Source organism: Durio zibethinus, chromosome 5 (genome assembly GCF_047325235.1).
Source record: "Durio zibethinus cultivar Kanyao isolate XHJ-2024 chromosome 5, ASM4732523v1, whole genome shotgun sequence".
Taxonomy (NCBI): Eukaryota; Viridiplantae; Streptophyta; class Magnoliopsida; order Malvales; family Malvaceae; genus Durio; species Durio zibethinus.
Genome location: NC_143166.1, coordinates 22,954,290 through 22,973,154, shown reverse-complemented (window position 1 = coordinate 22,973,154; position 18,865 = coordinate 22,954,290). Strand labels below are relative to the sequence as shown.

At 31.7% G+C, this 18,865-nt stretch overlaps 1 non-coding gene across 1 annotated transcript; it reads left to right on the top strand.

Annotated features, from left to right (window-relative positions):
- Nucleotides 1-14,395: 14,395 nt before the first annotated feature.
- LOC149518845 (small nucleolar RNA R71) lies at nt 14,396-14,502 on the top strand. The gene has a single exon (XR_016342555.1). It is a non-coding gene; the product is annotated as a small nucleolar RNA R71 (small nucleolar RNA).
- Nucleotides 14,503-18,865: the final 4,363 nt, after the last annotated feature.

The following is an 18,865-nucleotide window of genomic DNA, read 5'->3' as shown; positions in this document are numbered from 1 at the left end:
TGGAGGGAATTAAAAATCGCGTTCTAATTCTGCCTAGATGGGAATTATTAAATAATAAAATTTAGAAATAATAAAAATAATAAATAAAAAAAAAAAATTTAATGAAAAAAGGATAAAAATATAATAATAATAATAATTAGTGTTTAGTAAAATCATAAAAAATGAGCTTGCTTAAAAAATCTGCCTAAATTTAGAGATTTTTAGAGAAGTTTGAAAATTCTTAAAACCAAAAAATGAAACCCTAAAGATAAAACCCTAAAATGAAACCCCAAAACCTAAACCCCGAAATGAAACCTTAGACTCTATGTGCAAAACCTAAACACTAAATAAAGCTTGAAACTCTATAGGTAAACAAAAACCCTAAATAAGACCTTGAAACCCTAAACCCATCAAAAACCTCAAAACCATCCTAAATTTTTTAGGATTTGTATGACAACCATTTGTTAAGTAATTTGTTCCCAAATGCTACCTAGAAGATAGGGTATTTAGAAATTTTATTTTATTAAGAATTTTCATATAATTCTTTAATTAAAACAATAATAAAATTAAATAAAGAATAAAAATAAAAATGAGATCTTAAATATAAATAGTCGCACCCAAACTTTACTTAAAAGTTGGGGAGTCTTAGTAAGATCTTTACATTTAAGAACCCAATTCCAAATTCTCATCCCATCATTATTTATGACACGTTTTCATATATCTATTTTTTAGATAAATGTTTGCACTCATTACATATATATTTTAATTATTGTTGTGTATGATTAATTGTAGCATCTTTTGTTTTCTACGTAAAAAGTTTTTTGAAAAATTGATTTAAAAAATTAAAATAACATTATGAGAAAGATAATTTTTTGAACTCTACCTAGATGTTGAAGAGTTGCCAATGATTATTATTTGTAAAAAATGTTATTTTTTATTTAAAGGAATGTTGTGGTAAATCTTAGACGGAAATGGTTATTTTTAAATTTTGCCAATATGTTGAAAAATTATAAGATATTTCTTTAATCTAAAAATTTTCATAATATTCCTAAATAAAAATTTTAATTGATTTTTTTTCTTCAAAATGAAGGGAATTATTATTAAATCTTAAAAAGAAGACCATTTTAATTCAAAACTATAGACAATGCATGATTAATTTGTATCAATTTCTATAGGCACAATGGGATGCTAATCATTACCCATGCGTAACCGACTCCTAAACCCAATCTTATTTTTGTAGGGTAAAATAATCTTTTTAATACATTGTAAACCCATTTTACTATTTTATTAGAAAGCTAAAATTTTTGGATGACCAATCACACCCTAAAAAGATATTAGTTGCAACTCTTAGCTTTTTCTCGATTTTAAATGTTTATATCTAGTGATCGAATTTTCAGGCCAATACGTTATGGCAACTTAGTGACTAAGGGACATTTTGAAAGTTAGGCAAAAAATTTTAATCATGCACTATTAAAAGTTTGGAATTATTGGTTTTATTTGATATTTAATTTATTCCCTTCATTTTAATTTTTTTTAAAAAATAATAAATAAATTACTTGTTAGTTATCATATTGTTTTGATATTGTCATTTGCAATTCATTTATGTTGTTTTGATTGATATATTGCTTTGCACACTTTGCATATTCACTTACATGCATGAGCTATAAATCTAGGCTCTATCCTTATTATGAGGAAGTTAAGTAGCTACACTTTTGTGAGGTGATAACCTTCGTATTTGCTAGCAAAACACTTTCACTTAGATTGAACCATTTCTATTTGTAGCCTATAATGAGTGAGGATTGAGGTGCTTTATTAGTCTATAATGGACATTGATGTAAGTAATAATATGGAAACCTTTAGATGAATAAATTTTGACCCAGCATATTGCAAGCCGTAGGAAACTTGCCTAGGGTAAAGCCATGTCATCTTTTTAAAAAACTACCAAAAAGTTAGAACACTATAGATTTTATATATTTTGAGTTATAGTGATATAGTCAAGTTAGAAACCATATGGAAGCAATAGGGAATAAAGAAGAAAGAGTTTTTCTTGAAGAAGTATTGAGATGTGGCATTAGTCATGTCGATGAAGATTGATAAGTCACTAATCAGGGCTGTAATACAGTTTTGAGATCCATTTTATCGATGCTTCATGTTTAATTAAGAATATTTAACCCCCACAAATGAAGAGTATTCATCTTTACTTTGGGTAAAATCTGCCAGTTAAGATATGATGCACTGAAAGGAGCAAAAAACCACCATATATAAAAAAAAAAAATTAGAAAAGACTATGCAAATAAGGGTCGAGGAAATAAATAAGTACAAAAAGGAAAAGAATGAGGTCAAGATAATTCCGTCAGCATTTTTGTTAAAGCATATAAGGAAACATCTCATGATGATCATGGATTGGATTTGTTTGCCTTAGTCGTTTATGGGTCAATGACATTTCCCAAGGTACTAAGACACATAAAAGCATTAGTGGTCGACTTTTTCAAGTAATTGGATAAAGGTATAAATCATTTGTGGAGACCATTAGATCGTTAAACTTTTGTCAAAAGAATGGTGAAAGACGATTTATAAAATGTGTTTAGTTGCTCTATGTTTGGATTAAAAGTCACTTTTAAAGAAAATAGAAGATATTATTTTGGCATTTCTTTATTCATTTTGCTTCAATCAAGGAGTTCATCACCAAAAAATGGTGAAGGGATTGGATAAAAGGACAATGGATGGCATTTTTTTTAATCTTACTAGTGAGGCCGTAACATGGAGAACACCGTAGATGCTTCCCACGACTATATTATACAATTATGGAGATGAGTCATGGGTACCATTGCTAAGAATATGAGAGGATAATGAGTTATGCACGTTTTATGGTCTAGAGGCAATATGATTCTCATCAATTCATCCCTATGATTCATGGACTCAATTTGCAAGAGTTTGACTACAAGGTACCCAGTTATATGGAAAAGGTTCGAGAGTTTATTAAGGCATGGAAACAAATTAATCGAATAAACCCAACTAGGAATGTAGATAATTTCATAAAAAGGTACCTTGCATGAAGAATGAAGATACTCAATGAAGTTAGGTCTTCATCAATAGATGTTTCAAATCAGCTGGCCATCTCTACATTAGAGCTGTATTGTGAACTTTTAAGATCGCCTAACGAAAGTTTGAGATTGAAAGGAAAAAGATAGAGAAAAAAAGATGACAATGATAGATCAGGTCAACCAGTTGAGGTACGATTTGATTATGAAAGATGACGTGTTACAGAAACTAGCAAAGGAATGAAAAGTATTGAAAAATGGATTTGCAAGTTCTTCACCAAGAGAATAAAATATTGAGGATGGACATTAGGCCTTTAAGAGGATCTAAAAGAGACGTGTAAAAACTGAGAAATATGATGAAATATTGGAAAAAAAGAGCCTAGGAAAATAAAAAAGTGGTCACTTCACTTGCTAAAATGCAACACACATGAAAAGATAAGTTTTTTGGAGTCTTTGCAAAGGTAACCAGTGCTATAAAAAAATGAGAAGCTAAAGGCCAAATTAAAGGAAGAGCGAAGTAGGAATTCCAATTTGCAGAATGAGAAAAAGGCATTGGAACAAGAGCTAATGAGCTTAAAAATCCAACTAGTCAAGAATAAAAATCACATAGGTAAGATTTTGATTAATGGTAAGAAATGGAGGATGAATGGGCCCATATTTGCAATATAGAAGTAAAAGCTCAGGAAATGTGGAGAGTAAAAAGCTTAGGGAGGCAACAATATATAGAGCACCTAACTTCTTAAATCTATAAGGTTATACATAATGCTAACAAAATGGTAGAGAGAGCTAAAGCACTTGAACAAGAGATTGTATCAACTCAAAGTCACAATTAGCGATTGTTAAGTTTTCTATGTGAAGTTAGGGAGCATTATGCTTAAATTAGGTGTTTTCATGATTTTAATGAACAAATGATTGGATGATGTATAAGGATTTCTATGGTTAATGAATGTTTCTTTTGCTTAGATTGATCCAGAAGTAATACCCTATTTTCATTACATTACATTCATTTTATTCATACAAATTAATAAAAGCAAATTAATAATAATAATAATAATAATAATACCCTTTTTATTTGTAGCCTATAATGGGTGAGGATTGAGGTGCCTTATTAGTCTATAATGGATGATGATGTAAGTAATAATTTGGGAATCTTTAGATAAATAAATTCTGACCTAGCATATCGTGAGCCATAGGAAGCTTGACTAAGGTAGAGCCATGTCGTCTTTTTAAAAAACTACCAAAAAGTTAAAACACTATATATTCTATATAATTTGAGTCATAGTGATATAGTCGAGTTAGAAACTATATGGAAGCAATGCGAAATAGAGAAGAAAGAGTTTTTCTTGAAAAAGTGTTGAGATGTGGCATTGGTCATGTCGATGAAGATTAATAAGTCACTAATTAGGCTTGTAATATAGTTTTGGGATTCATCTTATCAGTGCTTCATGTTCAATCAAGAAGACTTAACCCCCACAAATGAAGAATACTTATCTTTACTTTGGGTAAAATTTGCCAATTAAGATAAGATCCATTGAAAGGAGCAGAAGACCACCATATATAAAAAAAAATTAACAAAGATTATGCAAATAAGGGTCGAGGAAATAAACAAGTACAAAAAGGAAAAGAATGGGGTTAAGATAATTCCATCAGCATTTTTTTTAGAGCATATAAGGAAACATCTTGTGATGATCATGGATTGGATTTGTTTGCCTTGGCTGTTTATGGGTGGATAATATTTCTTATGGTATTAAGATATATAGAAACATTAGTGGTCGACTTTTTCAAGCAATTGGATAAAGGTATAAATCATTTGCGGACCATCTTGGTGGAGACCATTAGATTGTTAAACTTTTATCCAAGGAAAGGTGAAGGACGATTTATAAGATGTGTTCAGTTGCTTTATGTTTGGATTAAAAATCACTTTTCAAGAAAAAGGAAGATATCATTTTGGCCTTTTTCTATTCATTTTGCTCTAATTAAGGAGTTTGTCACTAAAGAATGGCAAAGGAATTGGATGAAAAGATAATGGATGGCATTTTTTTTAATCTCACTAGTGAGCTCATAACATGTAGAGAATCGTAAATGCTTCCCATAACTATATTATACAATTGTGGAGATGAGCTGTAGGTACCATTACTAGGAATATGGGAGGGTAGTGAGTTATGCACCTGTTATAGTCTAGAGGTAATATGATTTTCATAAGTTTATTCCTATGATTCATGGACTTAATTTGCTCAAGTTTGACTATAGGGTACCTAGTTATATGAAAAAAGTCCTCGAGTTTATTAAGGGATGGAAGCAAATTAATCGAATGAACTTGACTAAGTATATGGATAATGTCATAGAAAGGTACCTTGCATGAAGAATAAAGATAATCAATGAAGTTAGGCCTTCATCAGAAGATGTTTCAAATCAGCTACCCATCTCTACATCGAGCTGGTATTGTCAACTCTTCAGATCACCCAATGAAAGTTTGAGATTGAAAGGAAAAAGATGGAGAAAAAAGATGATAGTGATAGATTAGGTCAACCAGTTGAGGTATGATTTGATTATGAAAGATGATGCATTACAGAAACTGGCTAAGGAATGAAAAGTATTGAAAAAGGATTTACAAGATCTTCATCAAGAGAATAAAATATTAAAGATAGACATTAGGCCTTTAAAGGGATCTAAAAGGGATGTGTAAAATTGAGAAATATGGTGAAATATTGGAAAAATAGAGCCTAAGAAAATAAGAAAGCGATCACTTCACTCACTAAAGAGCAAGACATATGAAAAGATAAGTTTTCTAGAGTCTTTGCAAAAGTAGCCTGTGCTATAAAGAAAATAATAAGCTAAAGGCTAGATTAAGGGAAGAACAGAATAGGAATTCCAATTTGCAGGATGAGAAGGCATTGTAACAAGAGCTAACGAACCTGAAAATCCAACTGGTCAAGAATCAAAATCACATTGGTAAGATTTTGATTGAATGGCAAGAAAGAGAGGATGAATAGGTCCATATCTGTGGAGATAAGCCATGGGCACAATTGCCAAGAATATGGGAGGGCAGTGAGTTATGTACCTCTTATGGTCTAGAGGCAATATGATTATCATTAGTTCATCCCTATGATTCATAGACTCAATTTGCTCAAGTTTGGTTGAGGTACCTAGTTATATGAAAAAGGTCTGAGAGTTTATTATGGCATAGAAGCAAATTAATTGAACGAACCTAACTAGGTATGCGGATAATGTCTTAGAAAGGTACCTTGCATAGAGACTGAAGATAGTCAATAAAGTTAGGCCTTCGCCAGTAGATGTTTCCAATCAGCTACTCATATTTACATCAGAGCCTGTATTGTCAACTTTTGAGATCACCCAACAAAAGTTTGAGATTGAAAAGAAAAACATAAAGAAAAAAGATGACAATGATAGATCAAGTCAATTAGTTGAGGTATGATTTGATTATGAAAGATGATGCATTATAGAAACTGGCCAAGGAATGAAAAGTATTGAAAAGGGATTTGCAAGATCGTCACCAAGAGAATAAAATGTTAAGGATGGACATTAGGCCTTCAAAAGGGTCTAAAGGACATGTAAGAATTCAAAAATATGGAAAAATATTGGAAAAATAAAGCCTAGGATAAGAAAGTGGTCATTTCACTCATTAAAAAGCAACACACATGAAAAGATAAGTTTTTTAGAGTCTTTGCAAAGGTGGCTAGTGCTATAAAAAAAATACGAAAGTAAAGGCTAAATTAAAGAAAGAGTAGAGTAGGAATTCCAATTTGCATAATGAGAAAAAGGCATTGGAACAAAAGCTAATGAGTTTGAAAATCCAACTAGTCAAGAATCAAAATCACATAGGTAAGATTTTGACTGAATGGCAAGAAAAAGAGAATGAATGGGCCCATATTTGCAATATAAAAGTAAAGGCTTAAGAAATGTGGAAAGTGAAAAGCTTGAGGAGGCAATAGTATATAGAACACCTAACTTCTTAGATCTACAAGGTTGTACGTAAGGCTAGCAAAATGGTGAAGAGAGCTAAAGCACTTGAACAAGAGATTGTACTAACTTAAAGTTACAGTTAGTGATTGTTAAGTTTTTGGTGTGAAGTTAAGGGGCATTATGATCAAATTAGGTGTTTCTATTATTTTAATGAACAAATGATTGAATGATGTACAAGGATTTCTATGGTAAATGAATGTTTCTTTTGCTTAGATTGATCCAAAAATAATACACCATTTGCATTACATTACATTCATTTTATACGTGCAAATTAATTAAAGCAAATAACAATAACAACAACAACAATAATAATAACAACAATGATATTTTACCGTCCATTCTAAATTATGTTTAATAAATAAAGGTTAAAGGATAGCAAAGCCAAAGAAATCAAGTGAAGCAATTCTCTATAGGGATAATACCCATTCTAATTCTCGAATCATTGAAGGAGAGAATACAACCAAGTTTGAGAGAACCAAGAAGGAATAAGAATAATTAAACAAGAAAATGATGAAATACAGTTGAACATTGAGGTATAGATGTCTAAGCTGTGGCAATTGCTAGCTAGCTCACTAAAAGGTAAAGAAATTGCTAGCACATCAGGACTAGAAGATGGGATTAATATGGAGTGACCATTATACCTTATAAGATTCACCCCACCTCGAGTTCAAGCTTTTTGGTGAATCCATTTTAGCCACCAACCTCAGAACCTTACACTTGTGTGAGTTTGTTTGCTAGTTAAACCTAGATTTATGTAAATGTAAACCAAGGATTGAGCCCTATCAATCCTATCATAATACCAAACATAGATGACCCCACTAAATATGAAAAGCTATGCGGCATGTCTAAGCTAGCAGTGAATATTGAAATACAAAGCAAGTTCGGCCTACTTGAAAAAAGACTCAGTGCAATGGAAAGGAATGATTTTTTGGGAGCATGGATGCAAATGAGCTCGATTTGGTCCCTGATTTGGTCTTTTTAGCAAAATTCATGGTTCTTAATTTTGAAAAGTTTAATGGAACAAAATGTAATGCTACTTATAATATGATGTTCCATCTTAAGATGGCAGGTTATGCCCAAAATGATAAACTTTTGATACACTTTTTCTAAGATAGTTTGATCCAATTAGAAACAATATGGTATATCTAGTTAGATCAGGCTGGATCCGTTCATAGAAAGCCTTGGCTAGAGATTTCATAGCTTAATATAAGCATATCATTGACATGGCTCTAGATAGGCTATCATTACAGAATATGAAAAATAAGTCAATAAAAATTTTTAAAGAACATGCGCATCGATAGAAAGATACAATGGCTTAGGTTCAACCAATGCTAACTGAAAAAGAGATTACTATGCTATTTGTTAGCACATTGAAGGCCTTATATTATGACAAGTTGATAAGAAAAGCTATAAAAACTTTCTCGAACATGGTGATTTCAAGAGAAATGATTGAGAATGCCATCAAAATTGGCAAAATCAAAGGGCCTAAACTTCCAGCATTAATAAGCCAGTAAATCAAAGAAAGAACAAGTAAGAGACACATGTAGCGTCTATAATAAACCTTCCATTATGCCCATTTGTCCCATATAACCTAAGATCACAATTCCTCACTTACTATCCAACCCCCAATCAAGTTACCCAACAATAATATCTTTATTAAGCATCATAACAGCCACCATACAAATCAAACTTTGAACCACAACCATGTAATTTTACTCTTATACTACCAATTTAGCCAACCAATTTAAAGCAAAGAAACCCATAAAACATCAATAATAAAAAATACCTCTATTTGACCTTGTCCCTATGTCATACTCCAACTTGAATCTGTAATTGGTGAAAAGCCACCTTCTTGCCCTCGTTTGTGTATAACTCTTGAAATTGCCCTACCTAAAAGGTATGACCTTAATGCCAAGTGCTATTACCATTTTGGTGTAATAGGTCATTCCATCAAGAATTAAATGGCTCTAAAACATAAGGTGCAGGGATTGATAAATAAGGGTTTGCTAAATTTTAATACTAAGGCTAAGCCTAATATTGGTAGAAACCCTCTTTTTAATCACATTGGTGGTGCCACTAATGTAGTGATGGATGGGCAAAGGTTAAAAGTAAAAAGATAGGTCATTGAGGTGGAAACCCTAATAAGAAAGGTTTTCGATTGTCTCATTAAGACAAGAATGATTCAATTCGTAATTGCTGACAAAGGTAATATGGATAATGACCAAGATTGTCAACATCATGGAAAGGAAGTAGGGTATATGATCTAAGACTACCAAGAATTTTGAATGATATTGCAACAATTGATGGATAAAAGAGTGATAGAATTTTATGTTGAGGACCATGTTAGCAATGTGAGCATGATAAATGACTATTTAGAAGTGCTTTTCATTCCAAAGCCTATCACCATATTTTATGATGATTGCTGCTTTTTGTGTAGCCTACAAGTACATAGATCAAGTAATAAAATAAAAGTATTCTAGTATCATTTCCTAAGTGATTATAGATTGTAAATGTGTGGTAGCTTTCAAGTACCAAAGTTGAAATATGAAAATCTTATATCTAAACAAATAAAATTTCAGGGTTGATTGTAAAATAAGAAAAAAGAAGATTGAAACGCAATGTGTGCTTAGATTTTAACTTCACCAACTATCACTTAGGAAGTAAAAGATTATAGCCAAACCAGATATAAAAGTGCAATTTGAAAATAATAAGAGCTTGAGAATGCCTAAAGTATAAGACTAAAGAACTTGAATATAAAAGATTGATAATGGTCGAAACTTGTATTGCATTAAAGAAAATTTGAAGAATAAAGGATTAGAAGAAAGAAAATAGATGCTAGAAACTTGTTAGTAGAAAAATAAAAATTGAAAAAAAGATCTTGAAAATCGAATACTTCTTGAATTAAAAAAAGAATTTAAAGAAACAAAGTTTTTTTGTTGGTAAATTTATCACCTAAGCCAATAACTAAACTAAATAAAATTAAAGAAAAGAACTAAGAAAGAAGAAAGAGAAAAAAAGAAAAGAAGAATGGGATGATGAAACAAGTGAAAATGGCTTCCCTATTTGTAAAAAAGGTTCAGCGATAAAGGATATTTATAGAATGGCCTTCCTATTTATAGAGGGGTTTTGGCTATGGCTAAGAGATATGGTTGATCTTCTTTTTCAAAATGCTTTGACCAAAGGGGACTCTTCATGGTAGAGTTGTCTTGGCTAAATGGACTTTTGGGAAGCAATCTTAGCCATTTGATCATTGCTTGATCTAATCTTGATGCAATCTCTTCATAGGCCTGACTAAATAAAGATTTAAAACAAGGTAGTTAAGTTAATCCAATCTATTAGGATGTAGCTTGTAAGTTTTCAAAAAGATAAGCAAAAGAATCCATCTCAACCCAAACACTTTTAATCGAATATGGTAAATTCCATGGTGTCTTGAAATTTTTCAATGCTAAGCAAAAAAGTCATGGTGGAGTTCAACCTTTGTTAGTTGCACAGGGTAAAGTCCTATTGCATTTGAAATTGCATGGAGCATTCTTGGAAAATGGATATAGTCAAATGGTGTAGGAGTCTTTCATGGATGCAAACTCTTTTTTTTGGCCACTTAAACAAGTCCTAATGTAATTGAACTTCTTCAAATTCCCTTGTTTTGCTGCATGGTTGCATAGATGGATGGAATTGGGCCAATAGGGTTCATGCATGCATTGCATCTTTTCCTATCCATAGGCTTTAAACCTTAAAAGTCACAAAATTAGCATTAAGGCACCAAAAAATCAACCAACTTTTAAAATTTTACACTCATTTTGATATACAAATTCATTATATAATTAGGTGCTATAATATAGCCCCATATTTAAATTTTTGTTTTTCTTCAAGCAAAATCCTTAAATCAACAAATCTATAGATCATTATACATACTCACAAAGTAAAAAATTACATAAAATTCCTGTCATGCACTATTGCATGATATAAAGCTGAATTATAAACATAGAGTTACAAGAAATTTCTTCAAAAATAAGCTCATAATATCTTATGTTCTTTACACATATACATCTACTCAATCTTTAATTCATGCATATAACTCAAGTAAAAAGAATGTAAAACATTTGTGAAATATTTCATCATATTTCAATTCAAAGATAGAATAAACTTCATATATTCACTTTCCCCTTCCTTTTTCACTAATGTTAGACTTACACACTTAGCTTAAGATCAAATGGTCTTTTCAGCTTGTAATGTAAGGCTTGGGTTAAGGTTAGAAAAAGGAAATTTTAGGCTAAAAAACCCTTAACTTACTTTCTTTGAAATTTCTTAGACTTTGATTTAAACATCCGAGGCATCTCTTTTATTTTTCATGACATTTTTTTAACTTAGCCATTTTTAGCTTTATTAGGCTTTGCCTTGTATTTGTCGTTTTCTTTTCCTTTCATTCCTTATGCCTCTCTTCCTCCTAAATAAAAAAAATGTCAATAATACATAACTAAGCACAATTAGGTTAGGTAAAAACAAAAGAAGGGATAATAATAATCAAAGAAAAGGCTTATTGGCTTATTATATGCCTAAATAAATAAAAATAAATAAATAATATAACAAGCCCAGGCTTATTGGCTTATTATGTGGCTAAATAAACAAAGAAAAGGAAATAATATAACAAGCTCAAAATAAAGGTTCTAGGGATGCATCATAACAAGGTGGTTTGAAGAAGGCTTAAATGGTCCAAAAAATTGCTTAGATCATCTCTTGAGTCAAATACAATCTAGGATTTCACCTCAAGGGTTGAATAGGTGAATTATAGAGTATGTATTCATATCTTTAAATTTCCATGCAAATCCACATTTCACAAGGTTTCATAATAATCATAGCATTTCCTTAAAAGAGAAAAAAAAGCATATGCACAACAATCATATCTAAAGAAAAGCATGCTTAAGAATTCCTTTCAAGTTCCACCATATTCATAATCAAACTCCATATTATACTCTAGTCAATCTTGAAAATTTATGCAAAATTAACTAAGTATGCATATCAATGAAATCTAGTATGTCAATTTGGTTTGAAAGCAAAAATGGGATCACAATTTTCAAAAATAATTTAAGCTCACAAAGCATTCTTCCCCCCTCAAACACTTAAATTGAACAATGTATCAAAACAAAAGGCAAGGAAAAAAGAAATACTCCCTAAATTTACTTAAAGTCAAATCTTCACTTGTATAAGGCATCCTCATTGCTTCATTTCATCCCTACAAAAACAACTTAAATAAAAACATTAAAACATACCTATCCTAATAAAAATAAAGAAAACATAAACCATTAAAGTAAAATTTTGGGTTGCCTCCTAAACAACGCTAGTATTGGTCAAGCTTGACCATCCCTAAATCTATGGCTCATCTTATCCCTTTAGAAGGGAGTTTGACTTGTTGCATTATTCTTTGAGGAATCACATAAACATAACTAGTCTTAGGAGGTGTACTAACTCTCTTAGCTAGAATAACATAAACAGAGCTTGTGTTCATCATACGTTTTGCACTATTAAAGCTAGAGGTTGCCAAATGGTTTTGTGTTAGGGGATCAAGAGGTTTAACAGCTAAGTCATAATCTTTAAGGTTTTCCTTTACCTTTACTGCATTTATATCATATTTACCATTAAAAGTACCATACCCTCTAGTTATAAACTACAATTTTTTATTTTTAAATCTAAGGGTATGGTTAGAGTTGTAAATATCTATTAAAACTTTGGTAGTCAATAGGAAAGGTTTTCCAAACAATACTAGAGCTTCATCATTGTTCATATCTAATATAGCAAAATTGGTAGGGAATGAATACTTACTAACTTTCACAAGCATATTTTTCAACATCCTTTGTGGTAGTTTGTTAGACTGGTTAGTAAATTTCAGGTTGAATTTTACAAGCTTCAACTCTCAACATCCTGATTGCATAAAAACATTTAAAGGCATTAAGTTTATGCTAGATCCAAGGTCACAAAGAGCTTCATCAAATTTTAAATGTTAAACTTTGTGAGAAATAGTAAAACTCCTTGGATCTTTTTTGCTTTTTAGGTAAGAGTTGTTGAAGTTCAAGGTTTTAATCTTCCATAAATATAGCCTCATTCAATTCTTTAAGTAGTTTTTTTTTAATAGGCTTTAGAAAAGTGGTGTTATTTTGGAACATTACCTATAAATTCTTACAGTCATCATCGGCTATGCTTGAACTTCCTTTTGGACTTCCTCTTTTTGATCTATTTTTTCTTGACTTACTTCTTCTTGGACTGCCTCCTTTTGAACTATTTTTTCTTGTACTACCTCATCAGGCTTAGGCTAATTGCATTTTAATATATTTTTTTTCTACTTATAATAGCATATACCCTTCTTTAGTAGATCATTCAATATATTTTTCATGACCTTTTTCATATTCTATCTTAACATTTTCTTTCTCAGGATCTTCCTTATAAGGTATAATGTTCTCAAGGGCCTCTAGTGCCATGAGGTCAAAATCCTTTAGAATTTTTTTTTCAAATCTTAGCAGTTCTTCATATTTTAATATGTCTTCTTTTCTCACAAAGTCTACTTTAGGTTGTTTTACCAAGTTGGGGAGGTTTACCATTATTGGTTCATCAATGAGATCATCTTTCTCGTTAGATTCATCCATCCTAACATCTCCTAATAAATATATATCATTAAAATCTTCTTTACCTTATCTTTTGGGGTTGGATTCAATATTGTTAGGCAAGATACCTACAAGGCAGTTGGTTATAGCTTGGGCTAGTTGATGAATTTGGTTTTCAAGGTTCTTGATTGATGTAGCTTGGCTTGGGTTGTTAGCATTATTAGCTTGCATCAACTAGGTCAACATATCCTTAAAACTTATTCTTTTTCTTGGGGTGGGTTGTAAGTTGGTGGATGGGGCAAAAGTTATTATTTTCAGTGTTGGTGGATTGGTGGTTTGGTTGATTCCAAGAAAAATTAGGTGGTTTTGCCATCCAGGGTTGTATATATTGTTATAGCGATTGTAGTTGGGCTTAGATTTTGGATATATTGGACAGGTTCTATCTTAAATTAACATTTTTCATTGGAATGGGATCCTTCACAGATATTACAAAAAATAAAAAAACTTGGGATTGCATTCACATAGTTGGTTTAGGGTTAGGCTCCTTGGGCTTTTACTTTTTTAGTTAGGGCGGCTAATTGAGAGTTTATGAAGGTGATTACCTCAACTTCAAATACACCAGTAGATTTTTTACTTATTTTTCTTTCCATACCCCATTGGTTGTTGTTAGTAGCCATCTTTTCAATTAGCTCATTGGCTTTTTTAGGAATAGTTGCCCCTCTAGCAATTGAGTTCAAAGTGATTCTCATGGGTGGTGTAAAACCATTATAGAAAATTTGAATCTACAACTATTGGGGTAGTCCATGATATGGGCACTTTCTTAGTAACTCCTTAAATCTTTCTCATGCATCATATAGTGTTTCACTATCTACTTGTAGAAATGTGGTGATTTCATTCCTCAACTTAGCAATTTTGGCTAGTGGGAAGAATTTTGCTAAAAATTTTTGTACCAAGCCATTCCATGTTGTGATAAAGCTAGGTGGAAGTGATGTCAACCAACTTTTCCCTTGTTCTTAAAAGAGAAAAAGAAAAAGTCTTAGCATAATAGCATCATTAAAAACACCATTATAATGAAGAACATCACATAATTCAAGAAAACTAGAAAGATGAAAGTTAAGATCATCACTTAGTCTTCCAAATTGCACAAAAGTTTGGATCATTTGTATTATTGATGGCTTGATTTCAAAGTTGTCTGCTTGAATAGCTGGCCTTCTAATGGATGTTTGAAAACCACTAGAATTAGGAACTGCATAATCTCTCAAAGTTCTTTGAGCTTTATTGTTTGCATTGGCCATTAGTGTTGGTGCAAGTGGTGCTGATTGCTTTTTTCTTTTTCTTCTAAAAGTTCTTTCAATTTTTTGATCAACTGGAGCTAAGTTAACACTTTTAGAACTATGCATCCAAACAAGAAAATTTCAAAGAAAGATAAAAGCAAATAAAAAAAAAGAGTTTAGATTACAAAAGCTTAAGAAATCTTTATTGATATTAAGAACACCACTGTAATCTTTGGCAACAATGCCAAAAACTTGATTGTTGCTTTTTGTATAGCCTGCAAGTGCACAAATGAAGTAATAAAATAGAAGTATTCTAATATCATCTCTCAAAGAATTATAGATTGTAAATTTGGGTAGCTTTCAAGTACCAAAATTGAAATCTTAAAATCTTATATCTAAACAAATGGAATGTTAGGGTTGATTGCAAAATAAAAAAAAAAAAAAGAAAATTGAAAAGCAATGTGGGCTTAGTTCTTAACTTCACCATGGTCACTTAGGAAATAAAATAGCATAGCCAAACTAAATCTAAAAGAAATAATAATTGCAAACTTGAAAATAATAAAAGCTTGAGATTGCCAAAACTTGAAGACTAAAGAACTTGAATGTAAAAAGATTGATAATGGATGAAACTTGTATTGCATTAAAGAAAATTTAAAGAACAAAAGATTAGAAGAAAAAAATGTTGATGCTAAAAACTTGTAAGTAGAAAACAAGAATTGAAAAAGAGATCTTGAAAACTGAATACTTTTTAAATTAAAAAAAGAATTTAAAGAAACAAAATTTTTGTTATTGGCAAATCTGTCACCTAAGCCAATAACTAAACCAAATAAAACTAAAGAAAAGAATTAAGAAAGAAGAAAGGGAGAAACGAAAAGAATGGGATGATGAAACAAGTGAGAATGGCCTCCCTATTTATAGAAGGGGGTTTGACCATAGGGTGCTAAGTGTACAAGAATTTAATTTAAATTCAAATGCTAAGAGATACGTTTGATCTTCCTCTTCAAAATGCTTTGACCAATTAGGGCTTTTCATGATGGAGTTGCCTTAGGCGAATTGACATTTAAGAAGCAATCCATTTAATCATCGCTTGATCTAATCTTGAAGCAGTCTCTGCATAGGTTTGGCTAAAGAAAGATTTAAGATAAGATAATTGAGCTTGATCTAATCCCTTAGGATATAGTTTGTAAGTCTTAAAAGAGATGAGTAAAAAAATCCATCTCCAACACAAACACTTTTGGTCGAATAGGGTAAAGTCCATGGTGTCTTAAAATTCTTCAATTGTAAGTAAAAGAGTTAGAGTGGAGTTCAACCTTTTTGGTTGCATGGGGTAGAGTCCTCTATGGATGCAAACTTTTCTCTTGGTCACTTGAACAAGTCCTAATACAATTGAACTTCTTCAAATTCCCTTATTTTGCCACATGGTTGCATGGATGGATAGAATTAGGCCAATAAGGTTTGGCTAGCTTTTGCTTTTGTATGACCAAATATGCAATTCATGCATGGATTGTATGTTTTCCCATTTATAGGATTTAAATCCTAAAAATCACAAAAGTAGCATTAAAGCACAAAAAATGACACTGAAGTGTCAACACATCTTACAACTTGGGTTGAGACTAAGGAAGACTTATCCAAAAATAAGATGGGCCTATCCTTGGTTCAAATCTACTAAACAAATGCAAAAATAAAGTAGGTTGGAATAGAGAGATTATGTTCACACTAGCTGAAAAAGGAAAGCATGAAGATGGATGAGATTATGGTTAGATTCATGGATAAACCTAGACATCAAATATTAAGCAAATTATCAATGTGCAAGGTTGTAATTTGCAAGAGTAAATGGACAATTAATTAGGTTGAGACTAAGGAAGACTTATCCAAAAATAAGATGGGCCTATTCTTGGTTCAAATCTACTAAACAAATGCAAAAATAAAGTAGGCTGGAATAGAGAGATTATGTTCACACTAGCTGAAAAAGGAAAGCATGAAGATGGATGACATTATTGTTAGATTCATGGATGAACCTAGACACCAAATATTAAGCAAATTATCAATGTGCAAGGTTGTAATTTGCAAGAGTAAATGGGCAGTTAATTGTGTTCACATGCAAATCCCATGATTTGAAGCACTATTTTAACAAGACAAGGTTGAAAGCAATCCCATCAATTTAGCAATCCAAAAAGAAGGTAATCTTTGAGGCTCTCATACTTTGAGGGATGTTCTTGGCCTTCTTTGCAGAATGCAGACTAGAGTTTATTTTATCCATAAGTAATCTTTTAGATTATTCTTAAGTTTTGTATCTCTTAGGTGGATTTTCTAGAGTGGTGAACTTCTATAACTTTATATCCTTGATTAGAATTCTTAGGGTGATGCTTTTGTATCCCTTAGTATCTGGTCTTGGTGATGAACTTTTATTCATTTAATCTAATAACATTATTCTATCATTATTCAAATTCTTATGAATCATCTTCTTTGTGAGTTTTTTTATTTACAATTAGTCTTTAACATCTCAACCATCAATTTTCAATATCAAATTGGTATAAGAGCTATGACAAATCATCGTCATCAAACACCAGCAAAAGATGTTGAAGACAACACCAATGTTGCAACAACTACAAATGCTAACCTAAAAGATGCCCTCATAGAGGCGATGCGGCAACAAATATTTCAACTATAACAATTATTGCGTATGCAAGAAAAGAAAGAGGAGATAAGGTAACAAGGAAGATGAAACAAAGTAGATGAAGGAGAGGCCAATCTATAACATGAAAACAACAACAATTCTAACGATAACACCCCACCTCACCATGGCAACTCAGGGACTACCTACACAGAAACCAACTTCAACATAGCATATTCAACCCGAAGATAGAGATTCCTAAGTTTGAAGGGAAAATGTAACTTAAAGAGTTCTTAGATTGGCTACACACAGTGGAGTACATCTTTGAATACCATGATGTCTTTGAACATTACAAGGTGAAGCTAGTGGCCATTAAACTTAGAAAACATTCATCCTTTTAGTGGGAAAATTTTAAAAAGCAAAGCGAAAGAGAGGGTAAGAGAAAAATTACAACTTGGAAGAAAATTAAAAAAGATAGTTAAAGAGGAAGTATCTTTTAGACAACTTCTAGTAAGACATCTTCTTTAGGCTTCATAATTTGAAGTAAAGAGATCTCTCAGTGGAAGAGTATATGGCTGAGTTTGACCATTTCATGTTGAAATGCGAATTAATGGAACAAAAAGAGAAAACTATTGCATAGTATCTAGGAGGGCTGAAGATCGAGATAGATAATGTGGTATAGCTACAACCTAATTGGACTTTCAACGATGTATGCAAGCTTACCCTTAAGGTGAATAGATAACAAAAGTAAACCCATGGTAACAACTTGTCCTAAGAAGGCTATATCAATAAAGGTGGCTTATCCAAAATTGTTGTTCCTTCTAAGCCCATTCCAAAGTAGCCCTGAAAGAAAGATAGAACCTTAACAAGCAAGCTTCAGTCTAGTGCACAAACCAGAAGGTGCTTTAAGTGTCAATAGACACATTACCTTAGAATACCCAAATAGGAAGACTTTGACTCTAGTAGAGAAAAACTTAGAGGAAAATGAAAAGGAGCTTATTGAAGAAAATCAAAACCTTGAAGAGGAGAAAGAGGTAACCTATGGCAATTGTGGAGCATCTTTAGTCATACAATACAGGTTGAGTACCACACCTACTAAGGAAAAAGATTGGTTGCATAAAAATGTATTTCACACTCGGTGTACTACCTATAGGAAGGTGTTTGATGTTATAATCAATAATGGAAGTTTGAAAACATTATTGCTACTTTTATGGTACAAAAATTAGGCTTTAAAACAATGAATTATCCCCAACCATATAAGCTGTCTTGGCTATAAAAAGAGAATGAAATCAAGGTTAGCAAGAGGCATTTGGTTCTTTTTTCCATAAGAAAGCAATATAAGGATGAAGTGTAGTGTGATGTAGCTCTTATGGATGCTTT